Below are 24899 nucleotides of genomic sequence, written 5' to 3'. Positions count from 1 at the left end.
GCATCCCGGCGCAGGCGCGGCGAGCGACCTGGGGGCGGGGCTGCTAGGGGGCGGGGCTGCTAGGGGCGGGGCTGCTAGGGGCGGGGCGAGCGGGCGCACCAAGGCCCGGGACCCCTGGGTCCGCCTGGCCGCCCGTCTCTGCAGCGCGGCCTCGTGGCTCAGCCCCGGGGCCCCCGGCGCCTCGGATCTGCCTCCTTCGTGGGGACCTCGCCCTGCTCCCCCCCGGGACACAGGTAGAAACAACGGGCTGGAAGTCAGGGACTCCGATTTGAGTCCAAACTCTGCAGTATCCCGGCGTGTGACCTTGGTCCGCCGCCCCATCCTTATCTGCCTCTGCGTCATACCCACTAAGAATCCTTTCTTCTCTGCCTCTGGGCTTTTGAGCGGTCCCCTCCCAGGTCTGCATTCCGCAGCCCCTTCTCCTTCCGCCACCCCGTGTGGGGTGCAGTGTCCTCGTGCCATCAGACCCTGACCTAGGACATGTGGACATTAAGGATGCTTTAGATTCCAAAGTGCCCTCCTGAGAGTCTGGGATGTGGCAGATCCTGAATCTTCCAAATGGCCTGAGACACACCGCATCTGTGGGAGATTCTATACCGCACTTATTTTTGCTAAAAATGTAAACTGGTGTTTTGAGTTTTATTGCCCAAAGTGACCTAAATGGTGGTCAGAGTTATTGCAAAGGAAGAAAAGCTAACAGCAGATTTTTACTCTCCAGATTTCTGTATGGTCACATATCTTTGCAAAGTTTTTTTTACTTTTGGGGAATTTATTTTAAGACCTTAAAAATTCCGTTGATCCTGTATACATTGTGTCTTTTTTTTTATTTATCTTAGTTGTTCTGCTTCTTAAATTTAAACCAAATCTCTCCAACAGTCACTCTAAGTTCTACCAAAAAAAAACAAAAACAAAAAAACAAGGAAACGTGTTATTTCTCCTACTGAATATGGATTAAATAGGAAATTCAAAGAGCTTTAGCGGAATCCATGATGATTAAAAAGCTGGCAGTGAGAGTCAGGGGAAGGGAGACAGAATGTTCTAGGAATTACATCAGAAAACTGAAGAAGGCAAGTAGTGAAAACTATACATGATGTATTTTTTTTCTCTTTTGGAATATCTAAGACATTTTAGTTACAAGTTCAGAAGAATGCATTCTTAATGGCCTAGGATTTGTGGGCACGTAAATAAATGGAGGTCAAAAATAAATATACCTGTGAAAATGTGTTACTGAAATATACATTCACCCCAATTCTCCGATTGTACTTCTCACTAGTTGCCTCAAGCGCTTTAACTTCAGAAGTCTATGCATCATTTCTACCACTATTCTAGACATTTGTTTCCCGAGTTTCTTATTCTTGCAATGTTCTCTGTCGTTCAGTCTGCCTCTACTTCTCCTCTTGCTTCAGGATAACATGACCAAAACCAAAAACAACTCATCACCCCAGACAAAATGATCTCACTTTCCTCTCAACTGCACACATGCTACCATCTTGTTCACGTCACTTTACTTATACACCCTCTTCAATCATATTGTAAGGAGTCTGAGATTAAGAGCTTTTTCTTATACCAATTTAAATTTCCAGGTCTTGTGCATCATAATGGTGTACAGTAAATGCTGTGGATAACACTGCTGATGAGAAAACACATGTACAACAGTATGTAAACACTGTCATTATTATCCCCCCAAAAGGTCACCATGCACTGAACAAAATCTACCTAATAAAAGAAAGATATTAAATTCTTCTTATGGATGGATGACAAAGTTATGAAAACATGGTTTGTGGAATCATGTAACAGAGAGAATACTAAATAAGACCTTTTTAATAAAAAGACTGCTGCAAAGTGATGAACTGGCCATGACATGTTTTACTGTATCTTTGAGCCAGCTACTTAGCAGACTGCATGTACCTTGTGAACAATTTAGCCACATAATCTCGATCTAAATTTCCATAGTTACCAGGTCCCGGTACTAAATAAGCAGCCACAGGAAAGATGTTCCTTTCCAAGCTTCTGTATCTAGGGAAAAGCAAACAAGCTATACTGCTTGGTTGTCATGGTGGCAAACCCAAATCCCCATATCCAATTAATAGAGTTCTAGACAAATAAATCACATGGGAATACACAGGCCATAGAAGTCGAAGATTGAGATGTAACAAGTTGCCTGGTTGAACATAATAAACGAGGATGCACCAGAATTTTCACAGTATTTAACGTAGAGAAAGAGAATTTGTCTTGCTTGCTACTCTAAACGCCAACCTACATCCTAACCTCCTGCTGGCGAACAATGGATTCTCTTTGTGTTGCTTTTTTACTTCCTAGAGACCAAAGCCTCACTTCATGGCTTTCTGATGCTATTTTATCCAAAATTAAGAGCAAAATTGCTAAGTTGTTAGGGCATGGTTTTTCTGCAGCCAAATCAGTACATTATTTTGCATGATTATCAATATGCTGAAAATTACATAAACCATTTTTAAAATCTATAACTTTAAACACTATTATTATTTGTTTTTAAGCATTTACCATTTCTACAAGCTCAAAAAATGTGCCAAGAGAGTGATGTGGTTTCTAAATTTAGTGTTTAAATGAGGTACAACTTCAAAGAAGTTCAAACTGGTACCTTTTTCTAGAATAAGGCAAGACAAATCAAGAAACACAGCCTTGACTGACAAAGCTGAAAGAGAATCTCATGTCTCTAACAATAGATTTCCAAACTAACATCTCAAATGTGGCTGAGATTGTTAATAAATGGCTTAGGGAAATGATTAATAATTGGTGGAAGGTTGGAGAAGGGAATGACTTCCAAAGGTACTTTTAGTTTGTTTGGCGTTTAATACTGCTACTACTACTAATTATTACTACTGTTTTCATTACCCTAAAAATAATTTCAAGTATTATATTCTTTCTTTGTGTTTCCCCAAACGGAAAAATTACTCAAGGAGATGAATATCTGAAGAATGTCTAGCCAAATTTGACACTTAAAAACTCAACCAACCGGGCTTCCCTGGTGGCGCAGTGGTGGAGAGTCCGCCTGCCGATGCAGGGGACGCGGGTTCGTGCCCCGGTCCGGGAGGATCCCACATGCCGCGGAGCGGCTGGGCCCCTGAGCCGTGGCCGCTGAGCCTGCGCGTCCGGAGCCTGTGCTCCGCAACGGGAGAGGCCACAACAGTGAGAGGCCCGCGTACCGCAAAAAACAAAAACAGAACCTCAACCAACCAACAAATGTCTATGGAGTTCCTATAGTAGTCTTGCTTAGCAAGAAGCCCCACTGTGCAGGGGAACCAAAAAAAGGTCAAGAAATCAACAATTATTCTAAGACCACAAAATAATCATAATAATTAAAGAGCATCTAATGGAAGATAACACCTGTTCCACTGTTAAACTATGTGCTGCAAACTAGAAAGTACCACAGAGAATTCATTGAAGTCTAGAGTTACCAGGTGCCTTCAAGAGGCAAAGACAGGGAGGATGCTTTAACCAGAGTGGAGAACGTATCAGAGAGCACAGAGAAATAAGCCTGCATGGGTTTTTATAAACACAGGGTTATCAGTTTACCTAAGAGAATAATAGATAGGCTAAAAAAGAGACGACTTAATCTGTGTGTTCTTTCCTTCTTCACTAAGGAACACGAACTTGAAAGTGGTAAAGGCAAAACAACGTAGGAAGAGAGCTGAAACTCGAGATGGCTGAGGAGACCGTTCGCAAACACCTATCTATTTCAAATAAGTTCATGTTTCTGGGCGCAGACTACATCCCACAGCTGTTTATAGGTAACCTAAGACCTACTGCATTGCCGGTAAGTTCAGAGAAACTGTAAAAAATGAAAAAGATAATAGATCACCTGCTTTAAAAAAAAATGGTTAAAAGACACTGAAAACTTTAGAACAGAAAAGTAAAACTCCAGAGTCCATCATTCGATATGTTTTATGAACGTTTAGAAGAGAGATTGGTGGACACTAGGAACCAGAATCACTAAAGTAAGGACGTCATGCTGTATACACTATACTTCTTTTTTAATCTCTGAATTAAAAATGGGAATTATATAGTCATGATAGACATTAATTTCAGCAAAGCATTTAATCTGGCCCTTCATGATGTTTGTGGATGAGACTCTAAAATAAGGGCTTGACATAATAATAATTAGGTAAACTCAAAGCTGGGTAACTGTAGCCAAGTTTTTGTTGATAATCTTTCATAACTTACATAGGCTAGGATATAGAAATCATTTTCTGGTCAAATCAGAGTATGAAACAAAACCTATATAGCATAGAAAATATGACTGAAGACAGAACCAGGAAACAAAATTCATTTTAACAATTTGAACTCTGAGCTAAAACCTAAAAGGTACAATTTAACAGAAATATATAACAACCCCTACATTTGTTCAAGTTGGAAAGAAAACTGCAGAAATACAATATAGGCTAGGTCCTGGTGGTAGCCAGGTAAACAGCATCCAGAGGGTTTAGTGTCTGCCCAGATCAATAGGAGTTACTAGTCCACTCAGGTGGCTGACAGTCATACCTCTAACACTTCCATTTGAAAACACTGTGCCCACAAAGCACCTACCCCTTGCTTTCCTTTGGGGATCCCTTTGCCAGGATTCCCCTTAGATTCACTGTTCCTCTGAAATAGGCAGAATAATGCCACCGTGCACCCAGAGATATCCACATCCTGATCCCCGGAACCTGTGAATATGTTCCTTTACACGGAAAAAGAGGATTACGTTTGCTAATCAGCTGGCCTTAAGACGGGGAGATTCTCCTGGATCATCCGGGTGCGCCCAGAGTAATCCCGAGGACCCTTAAAAGTAGAAGAGAGGAGGGCGAAGAGGTCGTCAGCAGGTTGTGCCCTGAGGTCTGCCCACCACTGCTGGCTGTGAAGCGGCAGGAAGGAATGGAAAAGGTCGGGACGCTGATTCTCCCCCAGAGCCTCCGGAAGGGATCGCAGCCTTGCCAACACCGTCGTTTTATCCCAGAGTGAACTTTGTGTTGGACCGCTGACCTACAAGGACTATAAGCTAATACATTTGTGTTGCTCTAAGTCACTAAGCTCGTGCAATTTGTTAGAGCAGCAATAAAAAAATAATACACCGCTTACAAGTTAGTTTCATCCTCTGCAAGGTGGCCCTGTGATTACGTAGCATCCAGACGTCCTTTATTTTCTTCTCTCCCTCTAGGTAAGCAACAGGGTGACAAAGAAGGGACGGTGAACATTACTTAGTGTGGATTCAAAAACGTAATAACTGAGGTAGCTCCATAATGTGGTTAGCCTCTATAATCATGAGTCTTCTCATTTGTGAAAAAGACTTTTGAAATACCTGCCTCCTTTGACTCTCTGGGCGGCTTCAAGGAGTTTATGAGATGAGGTGGTGAAAGAATAAAAGTGCCAACTATTAAACACACATGATGTGCTACACACTGGTCCATAGGCTTTATATGCAGCCTTTTGTTTAACCTCTACAGTAACACCATGAGCTATTTTCCTCTATTTAAAAATATTTAGTGCTTAACTATTTTTAAAATACTTAAGTATTTACTGTTTCAAGTAGCACCTTAAAAACTCTTTTTCCCCCACCGAGGTAGAGAGTAGCTAAGGTAGAGAGTAGAGGTAGAGAGTAGAGGTAGAGAGCAGCTAAGGTAGAGAGTAGAGGTAGAGAGTAGCTAAGGTAGAGAGTAGAGGTAGAGAGTAGAGGTAGAGAGTAGAGGTAGGTAGAGAGCAGCTAAGGACTATGACAACGATAAAGCGCCAGAGATTACGAGTAAAGGGACTTCATGCGGAGAATCAACATACAGTGAGGAAAAATGTTTTTCTTCTACCAGTAATTTTCCTGAAAATATTTTCTTTTTCCGTTTAAGCTTTACTGATATTAACTTTCAATATGTGTTCCTTGGACATTTCTATCACAGTTATTCTCTTCATTTATCTGTCCCTTAATTTTGTAAATAATATATGTGGGGTGCCCGTTGGCTGGCAGGCACTACCTTAAGCATTACGGATAGAAAAGCAAACACCAATGGCATGGTACCAGCTGTTGAGGGGTTTAAACCGGAATGGGGTCTCTAGACAAGTACGGGAAGAGACAGTGCGGTGCGGTCACGGCACCGTGGAGATGGCGGTCCCTGGGAGGACATTAAGTGATTCATCTAATCCAGACCTGAGAGGTCAAGGAACACTGTCCAGAGGAAGTCCCATCTAACTTAAGCTCTAAAGGCAAAGTAGGAGTTAGGCACGAGGGAGAAGAGGATATTCTGGTCCAATACCGTTACCTCCAGTATGTCAGCCTCTTCCTCATTTACGTGGACCTGCCTTTGCTTGACTCTCTCTAGAAACTCAACTAGATCCTGCTTTAAGGTTCATTCCAAAATACAATTTGATGTTAAGTCCCTGATGTGAAATTTTCATAGGTTTCATGTTTAAGAAGTCCTTGGTCTATAATCCATTTTTATCTGATCCAATATGCTCTTAAATCAATGATAAAAGTTGTTTGAGACTACCTGATTTCCCTGTCCAGTTAGAGTGTGGCCCACTTTTATTAGCTAATCATTATATAAAAAACAAGTGAGGGGGCTTCCCTGGTGGCGCAGTGGTTGGGAGTCCGCCTGCCGATGCAGGGGACGCGGGTTCGTGCCCCGGTCCGGGAAGATCCCACGTGCCGCGGAGCGGCTGGGCCCGTGAGCCGTGGCCGCTGAGCCTGCGCGTCCGGAGCCTGTGCTCCGCAACGGGAGAGGCCACAACACTGAGAGGCCCGCGTACCGCAAAAAAAAAAAAAAAAAAAGTGAAAAATAAATGTTTTCTATATCGATTTTCATTCCAGTGCTTACCTGCTTTGGCCACTAGAGGGAGCTTGTATGCCTGAGAGACAAAAATGCTGATTCAGCTTACCTCGGAAACTAGAGAACCGAAGCTACCAGGACATTGAGAAGAGGAAGCCACTCAAACTAAGTTTTAAGTGGTCCCGGTTCTTAAGTTTATCCCGAAAAGGTAAAACCAACATCTTCCTTTCCTTTTAGATAAATAGGACGGTGAGAAATTTCAAAGTAAATTAAATTAGTGCTCTTCTTGTCCCGCCTCATCCTGACCCAAGCTTTATTTTCATTTCTTTTACTTTGACACTCTAATAATACTGTCTTCTAACACCCTAACCTGGCAAATTGCACTGCTTGCTGTTCCTTATTTATGCCCTCCACTCTCCCATCTCCTTATCCAAAAGGATGCTTTTCTCTCAACCTGGAAGACTCACTTCCTCTCTTCCAATACTTCCCCCTCCATTATTATTGATACTTTTAGAAATCCCACTCATTATTCAAGACACATGTCAACTAGCACCTCCCCCATGAAACTCTTCCTGTTACTACTGCAAGAAAATGCTTTCTTTCCATTCCCTTTTCCTTCTTTTAACGAGCTTACTATTTTGTTTAATAATAAATGTAGCATGCATTATTGCAAAGCGATATGCATCTCTCTAGCACGTAAAGATTTTCTGCCTTATGATTATTTATGAACATTTCTTCATCTCTGTACTGTGTAATGTTTGCCTCTTGAGTGCAGAGACTATCTTAGCCATCTTTATGTTTCCTGAAATATTTAGCACAATATTATTTATTGAGTTGATCTGAATAATATCCATACGTTGTTGCCCAAAACTCTAAGAATCAGAAGCGAGATGATGATTCTTCGTGAGAGTCTCTTGAATAAATTGGATGAAGTTTGTTTAGCAAGACCTGTGGAACCAAATCGTCTTTCTACCTAGAAATGACGGTCACGGCCTGAGACTCCAAATTTATAGAAATGACAGGTACAGTATGACTATTTTAAAATATAAAACTGATCTCAAAAAAGAGAAAGCAAAAGCTTCAGATGGCAGAAATAAAGGTGAAATTCAAAGTCACAGTAGTGAGACCCAGGAATTGAGGTTTCAACCCAATGAAGATGTGGCCCTAGAGCCACTTAATGAGAAGCTGAACTGAAATACCTGTGTAAATTAGGACCCTGAAGAGATTTTCACTTTCTGAAGGCGCAGGAAGTTGCCAAGCTTATCCTCTGCTCAGCAGTCTCAGCTGAGCAGGGAAGGTAATGGTTCCCATGTAAATTCAAAGTCCCAGTCTGTGAGAGTGCAATTTTAGGTGTTGGGGGAAACTAAACGAGTATTGGTTGTAATAATAATGCATTCTAACCAAGAAAATTAAAACATCGTAACATGAAAGAAGGAGAGGTTACGGTTGAAACATTTTGTGTTCCTAAATTATGGTTTTTCTGAGAGGAGGCAACAATCAATCATTGATTAATTTCGGACATCGTGAAATCAAGTATGCATGTTAAAAATTTGTAATCACCTGTCATGTGTGTTTGCTGCAACATTTAAGAACATTCAGTTCTGTAACAGAAGATGAAAGAAAGAAACAATGAACAGATACACAGATATGTTGCTATAGATAAAGGAAGTGGACTCTATGGATACCGAACATACAGACAGAAAGGAATGGAAGGACCAGGTCAGCACATCCATGAGACACACGAGACACCAAGCATGCGTGAGGATTTACTTTGGCCCCGCGTGCCCTCCGCTCAGGCCAGCTAGATAAAACCCACGGGTGCTCAGCAAGTCGTCAGGGTTGGGCTACAGCTCTAGCCAGGCATCGCAGTCCCCGAGTCTGGTAGAGAAAGCACGGACTGGCTCCAGACACCTCGCCTCCGCTCGCCCTCAGTGCCCGTCCTCACGGCCACAACGTTAGAGGGGAAGGCTGGTGCAGAAAAATGGGGGTCGGGACACGCAGACGTTTCCCTCTACAGGGTTCAGGTAACTTGGTCCTTCCGTCTCAGTTGCAGCCTTTCCTAAGAACACGATTAACCTTACTCCCTCTCTTCTCCCTTGCCTCTTGCTATTGGCTTTCCATGGGGTCAACAAACCGTGTGATTTCAGCATCTTAATTTGTTCCGTGAGCCTTTCCAAGTTAACCCCTTGGTAGTGGCCTTGGAAGCTACCATGGCATCACAGTAATTCCCTACTGACATGCCACTGAAAAGGAGAGATAAACGTATAACTCATAAATAAAGAAGGGAGGAAAAGGGAAAGAAAAAAATCACTCAAAGAGAAGGCAAGAAAGGACTAAAGGGAATTAAGAAATGATATTTATAAAATTAGATTTGACTACCTTCTCTTCTATTTCAAGAATGGACAACCAGTTTTTCCTTCACATGCTGACTCACATGGCTCAGTAGTGGCTGAATGGGACACCAGGTTAAGAAGGGGTCTAAAACCAATCCTCTTAGTGAAGGAAGAGGACCCTCCTCTATTAGCAGTCTGCTAAAAGGCACTGGAAATGAGAAGAAATAATCTGAGGAGCACATATTTGCCTTTCCTGGTCCAGGTTTTGAAGCTTAAAAATATCACCACCAATTCCTAGGGCTTTCAACAACTCAATTCTATTTTCTCTCAGTGTGTGTGTGTTTTTTTTTTTTCAGGTGGTGCTCTTACACTCAATTCTTGTACCTATCGAGGAGAAAAGTGAACTTATATACTATTAACTTAAATATGAATATTTCTAATATCCACAACCTCATCAAAATCATAAGGTAACACATATATATGTATGTATGTATAGTGCTACAGCATAGGAAAGAAGGTACAATGGTATGCTTATACCTGGCAAGAGATTGCAGCCATTATTCAATGTAATTCTACAAATGGTCATTGAGTTCTTACTCTGACCTGTGCAAGGCACTCTACTGTAGCCAAGCATCGTTCCTGCCCTCAAGAGACCTAATTATAGTGAAGGAGAAATCCACGCACAGAACCAACTGTAAAACAGAGTATGATGTCAGTAGGTACTAAATCTAACTTGGCATCATGGTCATCCAAAAACCTGTTTTTTAAATCGAAATATATTTAACATACTGTGTAAGTTTAAGGTGTATAGCATGTTGATTTGGTACATTTATATATTGCAGTATAATTGCCATTGCAGCATTAGCTAGCACCTCTTTCACTTCACACCCCATCCCATAATTATCATTTCTTTTTTTCTGCTGGGAATAATTAAGATCTAGTCTCTTAGCAAGTTTGATGCTTATAATGCAATAATGTTGCCTTAACACAGGAATCATAATTTAGCTGGGCACAGGATTCTTGGGTAACACTCTTTCCTCCTCAAAACTCTGTAGATACACACATTGTTGTTACTATCCGAACCATCTGAGAATAAGTTGCATACATCAAACCCTTTTACCCCTAAATATGGTGTGAATTACCTAAGAACAAGGAGAGTCTCCTGTACATACATACATACATATTAATTTGCTGACTTTCAGTCTTTCTTCTAAGAATATGAGCCCCACAGGGGCAGGAACTACTTCTTTCTTTGTCCCCGCAATATCCCCAGGGGCTAGAATAGTACCTGTCAATTAAAGAACAGGGATAGGCAAACTTTTTCTTTAAAGGGCTAGAGATATGTATTTTAGGCTTTTCAGGCCAAGAGGCAAAATCTAGGATATTATATAGACTCTTCTACAACAGGGAGAAAACAAATTTTCACAATTTTTTAATTGATGGAATTCAAAAGATAAGAATTCTAATTGAATACAATGTTTTAGTAATACTACAGGCTGGATTAGGAGGCAGCAGCCGGCAGACAGCGACGGTTGGGCCAGCAGAGGATCAGTGAAGCAGAGACAGTTCTTTGGGGGAGGAGAGAGCAAGGGAACGTAACAGACAGCAGCGTACGCTGGGAGCCTCGTCCACACCCGCAGGCCGAAAGGGGCTCTCGAGGGTTCCGCGGTACTCAGAGAACTAAGGTGACGTCGGAATCCTTCCAGTCACTGGGAGTCTGGTTGGGGAGGGGCGGGGGTGGCGGCCAGGAACGAGCCGCGATGAGACACAGCAACGAGAAGGAAGGTGGTAGAGGGCAAGAAGGTTAGATCAGGTCTCTGTAGCAACTGAGCAACTGTTGTAGCAGGAAGGAAGCCATAGACAATATGTAAACTAATGAGCGTGGCTGTGATCCAATCAAACTTTATTTATGGATGCTAAAATTTGAATTTTATACAATCTTCCCATGCCCCGAAACATTACTTTTCTTTTTTCTTTTTTAAATTGCTAAAAATGTGAACATCATTCTTGGCTAGTAGGCTATACAAAAACAGGATTGGGGTTAGATTTGGCCCCTCTAATAGATGCTCAAATAGAAGGAAGAAATAAAGTCTTAAAGAAAAAACATTTAATGGTGAAGTCATGACTCATATACAAATACGACGTGAATGTACGTCAAAGATTTTATTTAACTCATTAAATTATGGGGGAAGTCAGTCAGACGTTACAACTGGTTCAAGGAAGAATTCAAACACACACACACAGTCACACACACAGTTAGGAATGCTGAAGTAAATTTACTCATGGATGCAAAATTGGGCGGTATCTACAGGGCGATGAACCTTTGTATCCCTCTTCATTACTCCAGCTTTGAGTTGTAAACTAGTTCAAAGACAATGAGAGGCCCTGGGCCCTTCCATTCAGGGCTACATTTGGGAAAATGAGACCACTTACCAGTTAAAAAATCAACTATTGTGAAATCTTAAGCATGTACTGGTTTCAAAATATCAAATGTGTACTTTGTGCTGCTTTACAGGCAATGCTAAAAATTTATTTGTAGCCAGTTTGTTCATAAACTATCATAACATTTAAAGAATATGGTAGTTGCAGAAACATTTTATTCCAAATCCTCCATCCCAAGCATACCGCCTGTAGCCTACAAGACTTTATGTAAGATCAGGGGCTTCCCTGGTGGCGCAGTGGTTAAGAATCTGCCTGCCAATGCAGGGGACACGGGTTCGAGCCCTGGTCCAGGAAGATCCCACATGCCGCGGAGCAGCTAAGCCCGTGTGCCACAACTACTGAGCCTGCGCTCTAGAGCCCGTGAGCCACGACTGCTGAGCCCTCGTGCCACAACTACTGAAGCCACCTGCTGCAACTACTGAAGCCTGTGTGCCTAGAGCCCGTGCTGCGCAACAAGAGAAGCCACCGCGGTGAGAAGCCCACACACCGCAACGAAGGGTAGCCCCCGCTCGCCACAACTACAGAAAGCGGGCGCGCGGCAACGAAGACCCAACGCAGCCAAAAATTAATTAATTAATTTTAAAAAAGACTTTGTGTAGGATCAGGAACAACAGAGTAAAGTAGCTTTTTCAAAATGTAGATTCTGATCACAGGCCCAGCACGCGCTGTCTGGGGGAACGTGGGGGAATAAGTGTGACATGTCTCAGTCTCAGTTTCTTCATCTGTTACTTGGAAATGATAGTAACTATTTCAGAGGGCTGTTACGAGAATTACATGATACAATACAAGCGACACGCTTAGCATACAGAGTATTCACACTACACGGTTATTCTTTTTCTTTGAGATCAGGGCTTGATAACTTCTAATTTGTCTAAAATTTGTCTAGGACCACATACCATTTGGGGGCAGTCATGATAAAGCCGTGAGTTACTATTTTATGGCACGTTTGTATATTATGAGAGAAAGTTCCCTTTTCTGGGGGAATACCAATACACTTAAAAGTCTGGGTCTTAACTGAACTGTAGTGATGTGGAATTGCTGAGCTCTCCTGGTTACCCCATCTCTCAGAGGCATGCATGTCAAGAGAAAGAGGAGCAACACCACCTGATTTTCTGCAAAAATCAAAATGTTCTTTGAATTAGACACAAGTCTTTTCTAAAAGTCTCCATTGAAACTATGTGAGTATTATTCTCCAGCATGCATTCAATTATATTAGATCCTAATATTAAAAAGTCATCTTTTTCTGTATGGCTGTTAAAAAACTGGCATCTCCCACACTACAGTGGGCACAGAAGAAGAATTAAATTTGAGCCTAATTTCATTCCAAGTACTTTACACACTTAGTTACATCTTTTTCTGTTCAATTTAAAGAGCATTCGACATTTAAGAAATTAGAATTGCTATACCTGCACTTCTAAATTGAACAAAACAAGTGTCACTGAAATGGCTTTTTAAAGAACCACAAGAGTTTGGTTTTTTTTTTTTTTTTCTGAAATAGAACATTTTTCTATATGAAGAACTGGCATGTTTACTCCATACCCTACCCATTCATCACTTTGCTCAAATTATCATTTCAATTCCTCAACTCAGTGGTTTGTTGTTATCGTTGTTGTTGTTTCTATTTATGGCAGATGAAAACCAGTACTGATGCTATAAAAATAACATTAAGATGCAAACTCAAACCTCATAAGAAAAACTTTCTGAGCTGAGGGCATTTCTGGCTGGGTTTTCCATAAAATGAAAGTCCCTTAAGATTGACTCTTGAAATATCCTTTGTGTGACCTTGGACTGCTCTCTTTTGCCCACTTGGTCAACTCAGGTGAATTTAATTTTCTCTCTTCTCTGTGCCATTATCAACTCTGCAGGCAATCCTTCCATGGAAATCCAAACTGCTCTAAGAGGACCCAGTAGGGCAGAACTGCCCTTGAAATGCTACAATGGGGAAAACAGCTTGAGAATGTTATGAGGCAAGACACACTGACGTGAAAGATATTTTCATCTCCACTCACTTGGTGCCAGCTCAGGGCAAAGTTAGGAAAACAGTGCACAGTGTACTGTAAAGTAATACTGTATGGAACAGGTGAGTTAAGAATGGAGAATGGAAAAGTGAGTCAGACACAAGTCACACCATTGTAAATTTATCCTCAAGATAAACTGTCAGTGGCAATAACCGGCACATTTCTGTTACTGTTTGATAGTAAACTAATTTATGCTATGAACATCTGCATATTCTGCACAGAGCACAGTACGATGTTCTTAGTATAAAAGTAGACGAAAAGTGGAATTTAGTTCTCAGATCCAAGCTGTCTCTTAAGTTACTGATTTCTATCGCAAGCCGAAGGAAAGAAAATTATCGTTCAGGAAACATAAACAGTCTAGGGTGCATAGTGAGGAAAGGAGAATGCTCTGCTAGCCAGGGCTTTATTTAAGAGCATAATAAAAAGTTACTGAGGGACAGCACAGTTTCTGTGCATGTGACAATTTTTCTACATTACTTTTTTCTAACGAAAATGAAGTCTTTGGGGACTTCCCTGGTGGTCCAGTGGTTAGGACTCTATGCTTCCACTGCAGGGGCAAGGGTTTGATTTCTTAGCCGGGGAACTAAGATCGCACATGCCCCACGGCGCGGCCAAAGAGAAAAAAAAAAAATGACATCTTTCATTGCAAGATAGATGAGGGCTTCATATTGAAGAAAGCCTATATCCCAGGTCTTTGATTGTCAATCCTATTAACAAATTGCCTTGAAACCATCGCAGGTTCCTAGTTCTTAGCTTTTCCTTTCCATGAATATAAAATGAAGTTGATGAAATAATGGAAATTTTTAAAAAGGTTTTTTTTTTTTCTTATGTGTTTGCTTTGGGACTCCTGAGTGGCCATTTTTACCTCTATGAAATACTACTAAAACTGAGAACTTCAGAATATAGTGGTACATCCATGGGGCGATGCCAGAGAAGCTAAGTCTATTTGGATGAAATAAAACTTTAAAAGAGGGACTTCCCTGGGGGTCCAGTGGTTAGGACTCTGCTCTTTCACTGCCAAGGGCACGGGTTCAATCCCTGGTTGGGAAAATAAGATCCCTCAAGCCCCGAGGCGTGGCCAAAAAAATCTTTAAAAGAATAGATAGAGAGATAGATGATTGATACATAGACACATCTTGAAAGAATAAAATTAAAAAATGTTTTGAATGTGCTAGTGCGAGTACAGGGCAACAGGACTCCTTACATACTGCTGGAGAAATGTATATTGGTAACAACTTTCTGGAAAGTAATTTATCAGTGTGTATCAATAACTTTTAAAATGTGTTAGTCTGCTCAGCCTGCCATAACAAAAGACCATAGTCTGGGTGACCTAAATAACAGAAACTTATATGTCACAGTCCAGAGACTAGAAGTCCAAGATCAAGGTACAGCAGGTCCGTTTCTGGTAAGAGCTCTCTTCCTGGCCTGCAGACAGCTGCCCTCTCCCTACGTGCACACGTGGTGGAGAGAGAGAAAGATTTCTCTCACTTTCTTTTCTTATAAAGCCATAGTCCAGTGGGGTTAGACTTGCTCCAGGACCCGATCCTGCGTGTGAGGTGAGGGTGTGGATCAGGGAATGGTAACTGGAAGGTAGCCCTATGTGAAAACTTAAAAACAGTCCTTGTATTGTTTATAATGTTAGACTAGGAAAACAAGCACACTGTTCAAAAAATATTAATAGTTGAGTATGTTGTGATACAACATAAGACAGAAAATTAATCAATCAATGAAAGGGTTAAAGTTTTTTTTCCTAACCATGGAAAATACTTATTTTACAGTGTACAGGATGAAAAATTATTTATGTGCTATGATATCAACTATGAAAATAAATGTATAGATGCATAGAGAAAATCCTTAAGGAATATATAACAAAATATTAAAAGTTATTATGTCTGGGTAGCAAGATTATGCCGATTCTTTTCAAATTTTCTACAATAAGCATATATTACTGCTGATAATATAACAATCTTCTTTCAAAGTCAACAAATATGTAAATGTAGGGTAAAGCAAAGACAGGAGAGCTAAATGTGTATTATCTAGGAAGCCCACCAACTATCTTAATAAGAGTAATTAAAGAATTTTATAATGAAATTCTATGTAAATAACTTGGGGTATTATTATTATTTGGTCTGTCCTTTTTTGTAAGCCCAGAAGGGGCATTTTCTTTCTCATTTTGCCCATGTATACATGTTGCAGATAGGAAAATAAGGGAGAACTGCTTCTCTATCTGATGTATTCCTTCATATTGGACTATTTAAATTACAGTACGTAAATCTAATTTATGTTCCTCTCAGATGGGGCTGCTGAGTGGAACACACAAACATTTATTTTTTTGTTTTGCATCTAACACTTTATGCTTTGCCTTATTTCCAACATTGGGATGCTGAAATTTTCTAAACACAGTTGAATTTCAAGCTTCAGTGGAAATAGAAACGCGTCTGACCTTATGCTACTGAAGAAAGCTCTTTCCTGTTCCCTATCCTTCAGTTGGATGTGGTCCCTTCCGAAATTAAACTTTCATTAGTATTACAGAAACTTCAGCGGGACACTAAAAATACAACTCTTGCTCTTGTGGATCGGTTGCCTTTGCCCCTAACCTCCACGAGTCTTTCTAGAGGAGTACATTCAAAAACAATTTATAAGTATTTGCATCTCTAAGTGATAAATGCACATACCTCAAAACTATTTTATGTTTTACCCTTATAAGATTTAAGAATAAGTCTTGCTACTTTGTTACTTAGTTGTAAGTCGTCTGGTAACCAAGTAGGTACATGGGCTCACTCTTAAAGAAATACACACATTAGGAAGAGCACAGAGGAGAGAGCCCCAAACGCAGGTATTTGTAATGATAATTTATTTTTCTGAATACTTAATCCCTATAGAGTCCCCATTTTGTCTGCTGGCTGAGAAGGCAATCTAATATCCCTGCATTCAGGTTTAACACCGTCAGTCCCTTCAGGAGGTGGCATCTTACCGCCAGCACAGATTCAGGGCTCAGGGTATAATGATGTGGCAGGCTAGCGGGGCTCCTACAGCAGGGGAAGAGTTCGGGTCTGCTCTCACCCTCTCTCTTCCACTGGCCTCTACAGAGAGGCAATTTGTCAATTCAGGTCATTGATTTGGGCTGCACCCCTGCTATCACCTCATCACGTAGTATGGCCCATCACTTATGGACTTCAAGTTCATGAAGTTCATCCCATGTTATCTTCATCCCAAACAGCTCCACGACCTTTCTTCCCTTTGCCATTTTGATGGCTGTCAATGAGAATGGAAAATTTTAGTCTATGCCCCCTGGGCTATGTCAGAGTCAAGTAAGACTTCGGCGGCCACCCTGGACCTTCTCTACCCAGAGATGCCACGACACCGCTCCTCCTTGACTGCCACTGAACTTTGCTGGGTGGAGATTCTTCTTTCATGGACTTGCCACATCCCTGGGCTTTCTTGGGAAGCAGGACACATAGGTCCTTTCTACTCCCAGATGTTCAAGCCCAGAACTGTACCATTCATAACCTCCTCTGGGACCAGTTATGAGGAGACAGGGTAAAGGACCTTAGAGTTCACTCAAACCAGACCCTCCTCCTCCCCCAACCCAAAGAGACTCCTTCCACAATTTGGGCAAATTTGGTCAAGTTGAAGACGGGGACAAGCATACCTTGGCTCTTTATCTATTCTCTCCCTCTCCCATTTATTATTCTTAAATTTTAAATCTCCATATGTTTGAAACTCAAAACACTATCGTCTTTCCAAAACCCAGCTCTGAAGATGAAAAGTCTAGAGTTCCAAGAATATTTTCTCATGTGTGTTTCAAGGGCTTATCTTCGAGGTCAAATGCCACGTATTTTATGGTTCCATCTCTACCCCCAGCATAATGAGTAGTTCAAATTTCACAGTGCAACTTACAGGGGATGAAAACCACTTCAGTAAATAACTCAGACTTACCTAACTACCTATCCAAGACCCGCCCCCATTTATTCAACATTTATTTATTGAGCACCTAGTGTGTGCCATGCACTGTCCTAAATACTGATGTGTATATTGCAAAAGGTAGAAATAGAGTTGGTTTTCATAACATAACTTTGTAATGTTTATAAATTTCTTGAAACATTTTGAAAAGATAGTGGTGACCGAGCCACAAGCTGTACTAGATTTACCATGAGTTGAAAACCAGGCAGTTGTGCTCTGGGCACCTAGGCAAGGTGGGCGTATCATCTCCTGAATAAACACCACGAGCTAGTCGCAAAAGCAGAATCCCATTAGATTTCCAGGCTGGCATCAAGGTAAACCAGAACAGTGTTGCAAAATTCAAGTCAGGAACAGCAAGAAATTAATGAGCTAAAAATTCAAGTAAGTCACAAACTAAAGGGAAACCAGTGCGGAAGGAAGTTCCAAGTAGGGAAAAGGAAGGTGAAACTGGCATAATTCTCTGAGCCTCCTTGAAGTGTTCATCAAAACTTTTTTTTTTAATTGTGTTGGTGACCTCAAGCCTGAACCTGCTATGGTGTAACCTCTTTTGGCTTTTGCACTTTCAAAACAACACTCTAAGCAACACTATTTCAGGAACAAAACAAGTAACACTTATGCACAGAGTAACAATTAAATTCTGAAACAAATTTCTCTTTGGCTATTTCGTCTATTTGCATGACCTCAATAATGACAATTCACAAATCTGTTACCCTGAAGACCCAGCACAAATGAATGCCCTGACACATCTTGTGAATCTAGTGATGCATGGCCAAATGCTTGATGCTCGTTTCCCTCTGATTGTTTTGGCATCTCAAACTCATTTCATCTCAAACAGAAATCGTCTCTTTCAGAGAAAGGTGCTTACCACCCTGAGATCTTTATCTCTCTTCATCCCATTCCTGCCCCTGGAGCCACCCAAATTCAGAACCCCCAAGCTGTCTTTGATTGCTATGTCTTATCCACCGGTCTTCCTCCAGCTCACACTTCCCATTCAGCCTTGGGTTGACATTAAATTGAGTTAAATAACAGATGATCATTATATACTTTGGCTTTTTATTTTTCTGTGCTACAGAGAAGCTATAGCTTTGGGTCATATTAATTTTTTTTTTTGCCATTTTAAGACCATGTAAGAGATGTATGTGTGTCTTAGCCTGTTCAGGCTGATATAACAAAAATACCATGGACTGGATGGGTTACACAACATTTCTTTCTCACAGTTTTGGAGACTAGGAAGCCTAGGATCAAGGTGCCGGCAGATTTGGTGTCTGGAGAGAGCCTGCTTCCTGGCTCACAGATGGGCATTTTCTCTCTGTGTCCTCACATGAGTGACATGTCCTCACATGGGTGACGGGGTGAGACAGCTCTCTGGGATCTCTTTTATAAGGGCACTAATCCCATTCATGAGGGCCCCACCCTCATGACCTAATCACCTCCCAAAGGTACCATCTCCTAATATCATCACATTGGGGGTTAGGATTTCAATATGTGGATTGGGGTGGCGGGACACAACCATTCAGTCCATAATAATACAGCTGCAAAAAGTTATGTGTATGCATGAGTGCTGCTAGTCTGCTAAAAAAGGCTTGTGTCTGATAGTTCTCAACTGTCCACTCCCTGCTTTTCTCTGTGAGATAGAAGCTCATCACTTTCATTAAAGGTTATAAACAAGAGGCTGAAACTATACCAAGAAAAAGAGTGACAGAGAAATACCACTGTTCTTTCACCTTTCAAAGAAGACTAGTTTTGTTCTGAAGCAACAATTTTAGGCTTTTTAGTCTCTGAGTTACTTTATACTTTTAAGACCTGTTGAGTATCCTGAAGAACTTTTGTCTGTGAGCTATAAATATCAAGACTTAATGCTTTGGAAATTGAAAAACTGAAAAGTTATTTGATTGGTTTGAAGATAGGAGTAATGAACACACTGCATATTTACATTAATGTCATCCTAGTATTAATATTAGTATTTTTTTTTTTTTTTTTTTTTTGTGTGGTATGCGGGCCTCCCTCTGCTGCGGCCTCTCCCGTCGCGGAGCACAGGCTCCGGACGCGCAGGCTCAGCGGCCATGGCTCACGGGCCCAGCCGCTCCGCGGCATGTGGGATCTTCCCAGACCGGGGCGCGAACCCGGTTCCCCTGCATCGGCAGGCGGACGCGCAACCACTGCGCCACCAGGGAAGCCCAATATTAGTATTATTTTGACATCATACGCTAAGAAACTACTGTCCTAAAATGTCAGTTTGTTCCAGAATACGAAAGAGCATAATTAAGCATAAAACTCTGAAACTGAATTTATCTGCTTTGATTTATTATACCTGAGTCTCAATAAAAGCTATGAAATGTTAAAAATTATAACAAAATATTCTCAATTCTGATGGGCTGTCTTCCTTGGGTTACCAATTATTGCCTTCACCTATGGTATCAAAGTTTATTGTTTACCTGATGTGTAATCTGCCCACAGAGAGTCTGTGTCTTAAATAATTTTCTTCATTTTATATTGACTTTATTATGAACTCAATTATTCAAGAAAAAGAAAAGCAAAGATCCTCGCTTATGAAAGAGCTAAGTTCTGTACAATAATGCTATTTCTATGCTTTTAAAAAAATTAATTATTTAATAAACTACGGAAATTTATTTCTCACAGTTCTGGGGACTTGGATCTGAAGCCCATGTTCAGAGTGCTGGCAGATTCTGCGTTTGGTGAGGGACCACTTCCTGGTTCATAGATGGACATTTATTTTCTATGCTTATTTTTATTTTTATTTTTGTTTGTTTTCAGCCACACCACATGGCATGTGGGATTTTAGTTCCCCAACCAGGGATTAAAGCCGTGCCTCCTGCAGTGGAAGCGCCAAGTCCTAACCACTGGACCGCCCTGGAATTCCCACCTATGCTTATTTTTAAGTGTTATACTGTCACTTTGATTAAATAGTTTCTCACGCACCCATTATCCTATCTTAATCAAGTCCCCTAATTTCCTTTGACAACATTTTTAATATAGAATATTTTTTAAAATTTCAGACTATCTTTTATAATAAAACCGTCTTTGAGATTTCCTAGAGGGCCTCTGGAAAAGCACAAAGGTTTGTGCTTTACTGTATGAAAACAGAGATGCTAGAAATAATTCGGTTAAGTTTGTTTGATGTGTTACAATAGTAAGAGTTGCACAGGAATATTTTTCAAAGTAGAACGTGCACAACAGCCTAGCCTAGGTTAAATATGTCTAGGTAAACCGTTATCAGTATAAATATTTCAGAAATCAAATATGGTAGAAAAGCCTGGAGATGCGTTAATGCCTTTGCTGATGCTAACGTTTTACACTCAGAGTGAACACAGACAATCAAAATTCTTTTTAAAAAAATAAATTTATTTATTTTTGGCTGCGTTGGGTCTTCGTTCCTGCGCACGGGCTTTCTCTAGCTGCAGCGAGTGAGGGCTACTCTTTATTGCGGTGCGCGGGCTTCTCATTGTGGTGGCTTCTCTTGTTGCCGAGCACAGGCTCTAGGTGCAAGGGCTTCAGTACTTGTGGCACACGGGCTCAGTAGTTGTAGCTTGCAGGCTCTAGAGCGCAGGCTCAGTAGTTGTTGCACACAGGCTTAGTTGCTCCACGGCATGTGGGATCTTCCTGGACCAGGGCTGGAACCTGTGTCCCCTGCACTGGCGGGGGATTCTTAACCACTGCGCCACCAGGGAAGTCCCAAAATTCTTAAGAAATAGTAATTCAATGTTCCCTGATAAATTCAGTATCTTCCATTATGATATCACTGGTTATAGTAATAAATTAGTGGGACAATGGCTTGGACCAAGGTGAGGTGGAGGTGATGATAAAAGTCCGTTTCTAGATGAATGTTGAAGGTGGAGCCTACAGATTTATTCATGAATTGAATCTGCATTCGTGAGAAAAAGAGAGGCTGTATGGTCTACGTCAACTAAACATGGAACTCAGGCGGTCTCTGCATTTACTGAATCTCTAACTCAGGATTAAAAATCATTTTTCTCTTCTCTAGCTTAAATCCCAGTTTCATTTAACCTCTATAGTCTGTATACTCAAATCCCAATTTGCAATTTTAATAAAGTTTTCGACAGACCCAAAGTGTTCAATATAACGTTCAGATGGTGGCGTCTAAAACTCGTCGTGGTGCTGGAAGGAGAACCAATTAAAACTGCAAGTACAGTGAAGAGATTTCACAGCAGTACCTCCAACATTTTTGATTTTTCCAAATGCAAGATGGACCTGAAGAGGAAATCTCATTATGTTGGGAATGTTTATGCCTTTGCCAGCACAAGTAATTTTTTTAGCCAAGCATGTACTAGCCCAGGACAGATGATCTCTATTTCAAAGAAGAGATTGCAACACTTTTTCCTTGTTCACCAGATGTGCTCCAGCCTTTAGGTCATAAAAGACCTAAACAATCTTTCTCCAACACTAATGTTGACTGATTAGTTGCTACTCTGGTCAGAAGATTGCTTTCTCAAAGTCAGAGTGAATGGTTTTGGAAAACGGACAGAGTTTAAGTAGAAGAAACAGTTATGTGATTTAGTCCCATGCAGGAGCCTTTGCTTATTTCCCACAACAGTAAGTTATTGCATCTGTTTACTTACTGTTATACAGGCAGAGCTTGTTTTATTGTGCTTTGCTTTATTGAGCTTCACAGATAACGTATTTTTTTTACAAATTGAAGGTTTGTGGCAACCCTTCATCAATCAACTCTGTTGGTGCCATTCTGCCAACAGCAATATTTTAAAATTGTTATCCACATTATTTTTTAGACATAATTTTATTGCATACTTCACAGACTATAGTATAGTGTAAACATAACTTTTATATGTACTTGGAAACCAAAAAATTCATATGACTCATTTTATTCCAATATTCGCTTTATTTTAGTGGAACTGAACAGGCAATATATCTGAGGGTCTGCCTGTCTTGACAACTACAGTATGAATAAGCAGATCAATGGATCTCCAGGACTTCCCCACTTGTGAAAGTATGTTAAATCAAGCTGTATTGATTACCTATACCTGCATTTCAGTAGCTTAAGTAGCAAAGAAACACTGTAACAAACTGATTTGTTTATATATATATATATGTACATATCATGAATCAAATCTGAACGAGTTGATTTTTATTTTAAATATTGTAGCTCTCAGGTTGCTTTTCTGTTGGATTAAATGTCAAGTACATCCTTAATTTACTAAGTCAGTGTTCAAGTCCCTAACTGAAGTAATCTCTTTGATAATGTGTCCTTAAGGCAGGGCAATACTTTGACTTAATTAAAAAGAGAATGTTAGCTGATGAGCGGGTCTTTTCAGAGAATGTCTCCTGGCAGATATATTGAATCAAAGAAATAATACTCAGTTCAGTGAAACCTTACAGTTAAAGAAAATATTTGCAATCTTAAAATGAATATACCATTTGTGTCATTAGGCAACGTGAGCTGGTCACTTTTACCCTGATGGGAGAAAATAGGTTTTCTGATACCAGCACAGTCCCTGATCTTATCCTGAACTACGATCTTAGGGAATTTTCCTAAGTGATATTTGCTTCAGTTCATTTTTATCGTAGTGAAACTGAGTCCCCCTAAAACCGAGTTCCCCTGCCAAGTTTATGATTAACTTCTCTATCCAAAACTGTATTCCTTTTCTTGTCCCACCCCTGGTCCCCCTAGGATTGAGGAATATCAGAGAAAAGGGGGGATTAAAACTGATCAGGACCCTGCAGGGCCCTCCTGGGTACAAAAGGTCCTCCATGTCCCCTGTTTCTTGTTTGGAGAAAGAGGCTTAATCTTCTAGGCCTTCCCTGAGTTCCACAGAGCAGACCCAAGCAGTTACTACTTAGGGAAGTGAGGGAATGCAGAAACAAAGGAGAAGCAGCCAGGCAAGAAAAGGAGTGATGGTTTAAACAACAGCTCAGTGACGAAGCAGAGCCCCGCCTCTCCCTCGGGGCTCTACATAACCATCTGACCCTTATCTTTGAGCTGTTCTGCAGAAATTAGTCCCCTACCCAGGCGGAGGGCGGTGGCTGCATTGCTGACCACAAGCACATGGACCCCAGCCTGGCTGGGCCCAGAAGGCTGACGAGTAAGATCCCAGAAGCATCACCCTGGTACCTCACCGCCCGCCAATCAGAAGAAAGTCATGCACCCTGCAGCCCTCGCTGAAAACATGGCCTTTACAAACCCTTCTGTGAAAGCCACCAGGGAGTTGGGGTCTTTTGAGCATGACCTGCCTGTTCTCCTTTCTGGGTGCCCCGCCGTAAATGCTGGACTTTCCTTCACCACCGCCCAGTGTCAGTAGACTGGTTTTGCTGTGCCATGGGCAAGCAGACCCCAGTTCATCTTGGTAATGACAGAGGGGTAATTTTTTTCTCTTTCGGCCGTGTGGTGCAGCATGTGGGATCTTAGTTCCCTGACCAGGGATCGAACCCGGGCCCCATGCAGTAGAAGGGTGGAGTCTTAACCACTGCACTACCAGGGAAGTCCTGAGGGGTAATTTGTTAAATGTAATATGTCTAAAGGTAATTCTAACACACAAGGTTTTAAAATTTTTTGTTTCTCTTTATTTTGGTAATACTCTAGGAGAAAGTCCTGGTTTCTCTGTTCTTCTCTTGACCTGCCAACACCCAGCTTTATATAGACTTTAGGCAAATTATTTAACCTCAGGTTCTCTCACGTATAAAATGTGAAGTTTTATCTGCAACGTTTGATCCAGATCTAATATTCTGTGATTACTTGCTTTATTTAAAGATCATGTTTTGTTTACCAAAAATTTGAAGATTTTATTTATAGTAAACGGATCTTTTATTCCTATGCATCGAGTTCTAAAACCTCCAAAGTTGGAATCATACTGTCAGGAAAACACTGAAACAACAATAGTAAAAGACTTTTGAAATGGATGAAGAGTATTGGGTGACCTGTCTAGCACAGCCTTCTGGGTTATCCCTACCTTTCATTGTCCTTGAGCTATTTTTTTTTAATTTAATTTTTATTTTTTATGGAGTATAGTTGATTTACAATGTTGTGTTAGTTTCAGGTGTACAGCAAAGTGAATCAGTTATACACATACATATATCCATTCTTTTTCAGACTCTTTTCCCATATAGGTTATTTCCTTGAGCTATTTTGTAACTCCACAAGATGTAAAATACTGATAGTAATTCAAATGAGTCTTGTCCATGTGCAAATTGTGTCTACTGAAATGTAATTGATCTTTGTCTTTGGATATTAACCTGTTTTACATTTATCTGTAAGTTCATTTCAGCATTCCTAATTGACTTCATGTGTGTAGTTCTCTGAACTGTTCCTTGAATCAGTTATAACACCTTACTGGTTTCCTCGTTTATTAATAAGTTGTCATTAAATAAAATAAATGGACATG

The 24899-nt window shown here is 40.8% G+C and overlaps 2 long non-coding RNA genes across 3 annotated transcripts in view; one reads left to right on the top strand and one right to left on the bottom strand.

Annotated features, from left to right (window-relative positions):
* Positions 1–137: 137 nt before the first annotated feature.
* LOC114487708 (uncharacterized) lies at positions 138–24899 on the top strand. Of its 2 annotated transcripts, XR_003683005.2 has the most exons (6): positions 138–233; positions 3621–3793; positions 6812–6978; positions 7648–7792; positions 9460–9570; positions 22411–24899. It is a non-coding gene; the product is annotated as an uncharacterized lncRNA (long non-coding RNA). The 2 variants fall into 2 exon arrangements; XR_008619255.1 differs by lacking the exons at positions 138–233; positions 3621–3793; positions 6812–6978; positions 7648–7792; positions 9460–9570 and adding an exon at positions 21403–22098 and having other exon boundaries at positions 22411–22510; positions 24101–24899.
* Positions 20630–24899, bottom strand: part of LOC114487709 (uncharacterized) — a 33738-nt gene continuing 29468 nt past the window's right edge. Inside the window, exon 5 of the long non-coding RNA XR_003683006.2 lies at positions 20630–21409. This is a non-coding gene — a long non-coding RNA (uncharacterized lncRNA). The remainder of the gene's footprint in view (positions 21410–24899) is intronic.

Source organism: Physeter macrocephalus, chromosome 14 (genome assembly GCF_002837175.3).
Source record: "Physeter macrocephalus isolate SW-GA chromosome 14, ASM283717v5, whole genome shotgun sequence".
In the NCBI taxonomy this organism is placed as follows: domain Eukaryota; kingdom Metazoa; phylum Chordata; class Mammalia; order Artiodactyla; family Physeteridae; genus Physeter; species Physeter macrocephalus.
Note: the sequence above shows the minus strand (reverse complement) of the source record. Positions and strands in the feature narration are given on the sequence as shown.